This window comes from Eleginops maclovinus, chromosome 24, assembly GCF_036324505.1.
Source record: "Eleginops maclovinus isolate JMC-PN-2008 ecotype Puerto Natales chromosome 24, JC_Emac_rtc_rv5, whole genome shotgun sequence".
Taxonomy (NCBI): Eukaryota; Metazoa; Chordata; class Actinopteri; order Perciformes; family Eleginopidae; genus Eleginops; species Eleginops maclovinus.
This window is the reverse complement of record NC_086372.1, coordinates 1,438,966-1,443,622: the sequence shown is the minus strand read 5'-3', so window position 1 is coordinate 1,443,622 and position 4,657 is coordinate 1,438,966.

Here is a 4,657-nt window from a genome sequence, read left to right as displayed (position 1 = left end):
AGAACATTCAATGTGAGCTGTTTGATGCTGTTTCTATGAACCTGTGTTCGTGTGTGTGTGGTCAGTGGGGAGGATTTGAGGGGTTAGGTGAGATTGTAGGAGGGAGTGTCTTCCAGAAAAGTAATCCCCCAGCGGCGTGCCAAGCGAGCCTCTCTGTGGTCAGAGTCTTTTGCCATTTCCCTCATTAAAGCCCCCCTATCTCCTCTTCTCTCGGCTTCAAATTGCCTTCCCAGCCTCATACGACGCGAGGGCCAGAGGGTCAACAGATTATCTTCTTAATCCCGTTAATCCGTCCTCACATCAGTCCGGGATGATTCTCACCATAATTGTATTCGTTGCCCGCCTCAATTAGAAAGAGAGGCGGGGGTGTGAGGAAATGAGGTGGAATGAGACATCAGGACGGATCAGTGTGTGTGTGTGTGTGTGTGTGTGTGTGTGTGTGTGTGTGTGTGTGTGTGTGTGTGTGTGTGTGTGTGTGTGTGTGTGTGTGTGTGTGTGTGTGTGTGTGTGTGTGTGTGTGTGTGTGTGTGTGTGTGCAGAGTTCAAGGCTCGGGAGAGTGTGTCGGCTTTGGGTCATTGCTGTGGGTGCGATGGCGACAGCAGTTCAGAGAGGTGAAAGGAACGACTGGCTGACCGCTCCGTTGCACACGCTGAAACTCTGGCTGTGTGTTTGTGTGAAGAGATTAAAGTCAAGTGCTTCCTGTACATGAAGTGTGTACTCAATGTAAATATCAGGAGCTCTTCTCCTATTATCCCCGAGGAGTCAAAGGTTAACCACTCCTAATGGGTGGACGTTATGTTAATTAGCCCGTCCATTAGCATCCTGTCAGATTAGGCTCAGCCGACATGATGTGCGGTCAGAGGGCGAGAGAGAAGAAGGGTTGGAGAATTTTTCTAATGGATACACACTGCGTGGCACATGTATTACAGCTGAGGGTGAATCTATAGGTAATGGCACGTACACAAAGACATCTAAAGGATCTGAGAGGCTTAATTGTACCTTTAGTTTATGTTCAGATATTGGACGCCCTTCAAGCTTTCTGAGTTTATCTATTCCCACATCCATCCAGAGGGTAAAGCAAGAAGCCCTGAAGGCAATATCCCAAGGCGATCCCGGACCAATTGGGACATATGATCCCTTTAGCCTGCTTTGGGGTCTCCTCCCACTGTGCTTCAACTGGCTTTCCAATGCAAATGAGCCCCTTTTACTCTGAAAAACCCATTTATGCTCCTCATTTGGTCAGTATGTGAAGGTTATGGTCACAGACAAAGGTCGGAAAGTTGACTCACTTCAACACTTTAATAAAATGCATGCCACTACAGCACCTATCTGCTCCTACCTCATGAACAACATCCTCATTTTCTTGGGTAAGAACTCCGCTCCAGAGGAAACAATAAACCCTTTCCTTTAGTCCTTCCTCTGATTCCCACCTGCTTCAAATTGCCCCGAGGCGAAGTCACAGATCGATTAGACCAACAGCACAAAGTCATCCGCTATCCCGACGACTGTCCACCCCTGGGCTGAGATATTCTGTCGGAAAATTACAAACAGATTAAGTGACACCGACAGCCTTGGTAGGAGAGCTACACCCACTGTAAACCAGCTCCTGGCAACCGCTGTGAAAGCACCTGTATTTCACTCGGAGCCGTTCAGGGGAAGAAGTAGCTGAATATGATCAGACTTCAAAACTGCCCTCCTTTCATTTTCTCCTGCCAAGCTTTTTTTTACAGACGTGAGGAACTGCCGGCTATGAGAGCTGTCAAACTCCATATTTCACCCCGGGAAACCTGGATATTTTCTGAGACAAAGGGATGTAGACTTTGTCCGAGTTTGTATTGCATTTTCCTTTTCTGACAAACTGCATTGGAGGAGCAGACCTTTCAGAGCTGTAGGTTATTTGTTTTCAATGACCTCTGCTGCACAAACAAAAGGAGTAAATGGTGTGTGTTGTAGAGCTAAGAAAACACTAGGACCATGGTAAGAGTACACACGGCATCCTGGAAGAAATGCACTACAGTTTGCAGGAGGCATCTCCGCTCCGAATGGCATATTCACATTATTGCTCGAATTTAATTCAACTCAATTTCATCTCAAATTGAGGTCCTGTGTTTGGCAGATTTCTCATCTAACTCCTCACCTTATAAAACCTTTGCAATTTCCATCCTCGTGATTGTCCGTACTGCCGGGGATGTTTAAATCCATTCCACAGCTCAGCGATATACAGTAAATTTTATTGTGTTATCGGATGCAGTAACTCCGTGATTACATCCGCAGTTTGTGGTGCCCAGGGGCCCCCACTTATCCAGGCACTAGAATTAATATGCTGCTTTACAACGCCGGGGTTCAGCTTCTCATCTGCATGTCTTTATTGTCCTGGTCAAAAACAAAAACACCCCGGATAACAATGTGTCGCTTTCTGAGAGGAAATGCACCTGACTGAACCGTAGCTGTGTTTGTCATCATGTGAACGGATTAGCCCTCCGTCTCTCCGACCTTCAGTGTCTCCGAGCTGTGAAGTCAAGCTCGGATGACCTTTTGGGTTTCTTTTTTTCTACACAGGACTCCCGGCCCACCAACGTAACTCTTATCTTCCTCTGGGGCTGATAGTGCCTTTCCTCCACACACTCATCTCGATGTGGAAAAGTCAGCTTTGCTCATATCGCCAGATGCAGTAAGAAAGATTATCACTTGGCAGCCATGTGTGTGTGTGAGTGTGTGTGAGGAGTAACCTCTGTGACTGTAAAAGAACATTACATTGGTTAAATTGCCACGGTGGAGTAATGGCCCCCTAATTGGTTTTCAAGGCTTTTACATTTGAAGCAAAGTGCAATTATTACCCGGCTTGCTCTTGAGGCAGTTTTCTTTTCTTTTTTTTCAACTAGAATGCAAAACCAAAACATGAAGAGCATCATTAAGCGTCGGAGAGCTGTGTTGCTATTGTTCCTGATCAATAAGCACCGTGCCACGTTTGAGTCGGAGACCTTCGTGAGGCATTAACTGCACAATACGAAATGACTTCATCAAACGACATCCCTAACTAAACCATCAACACACAACTTTGAAAACACCTAATTTGAAGGTATAAAGGATGCACTAATATAATATTTCTGGGCTGAAAGAGCCACTTTTATGCTTCTGAGGATTGTTTTTCCTTTCCTGTAGTTTGTCATACAGGTTTGTGTGCATGTAAATGGTCTGCAAAGGCTAAAATCCTAAACTAAAGACCTTTTTGAACATTTAAGCATGGTAACATGGCACCTTAGAGGCAAGAAATACAGTTTTTAACCTAAACATTTGCATAAAAGGGCCCTTTATTGTGTAGGTAGTAAGTAAGGACACCTACAATGAACATTAACACTTGTGTAAATATCCTAACGTTACAGTCGCCGACAATAACTCGTCTCTTCCGTCACATCAGTTACTCATCAGCGCACACAAGGACCTTCAGGACAACCTCTCCAAACAATGTGATTTACTGCTTCCTCCTCCTGCAATGCATGTCAATTCAATATCTGATCAGCTGATTTTGCAAGAAAAAAATACAGTGTGCCCGATATAAAAAAGTGCCGTCAGACGAAGATTTACTGAACTGGATTTGCAGGATTCGTCCTGCATGTGTTTCAGAACAACTCTACCCTAACGATCCCACGGGGGGAAACCACACAGTGGGAGCTTCGTTTGGAGCTGAATTAAAGGTTTCAGAGAAAATCCTGATTGATTTGAGTTTAAATATCAATCATTCTCAAAGTGAAAAATATCAATACTGCAACACACATGCTGCGTGAAGGGAACATTAGTTCAATACCCATCCGACAGGCTCATGATGGAGGGCATTTATGAGACTGGGGAAAGGAATTCCGCAGCTCTGATTGATTTAACAATGCAGATACAACAATACTGCATTATTAAGGAACAAATGCATGTGCTTCTTGGAGTTTTTGACATCTGTTTTATTATTTTCATTCTCTGTGATTCATGTGAGAAAGAGCTTTTAAATTGACATTAAATACAGAAAGAAACAACTTCAAATATATTCTTTTTTGTTAAATGACGTCTTGGTTATTCAGATTCTTGTTCCACAAAAATATGATCATTTTAAAAAGGCATAAATGTGCCATGTTAGGTTGCTTTCTAATATTCAAACTAGTCTTAACTTAGATCCCTGCTTCTTTACTTGGAAAATGACTACATTTAAACAATGTTTTGAGTTTAGAAAGTGTGCATACACCCTATCTGTTTCAGTTTGTGAGGCGTATCAATAGTATTCCAAAAGAATCTGCATTTCTCAACGACTACAATAATAGAAAAAGCTCCCTGGAGTCACACGGCGCCTCGCTTACATCGGAAGAATTAACGGTGTGTGTGTGTGTGTGTGTGTGTGTGTGTGTGTGTGTGTGTGTGTGTGTGTGTGTGTGTGTGTCTGTGTGTCTGTGTGTCTGTGTGTGTGTGTGTGTGTGTGTGTGTGTGTGTGTGTTATAACAAAGTGTTATTCCTGAAATCTGATGACTAGCTGTGTTTTTGTTTTTGGTCCTCAGTCTCTCTTTGAAGGCACGAACACACTGACGCGACACACTGAAACACACGCTCTCACATGTCTTGGTTTCTCATAATATTTTTGAGACATTTCTTGCATCCTGTCAGCTTTCTAGACTCAAC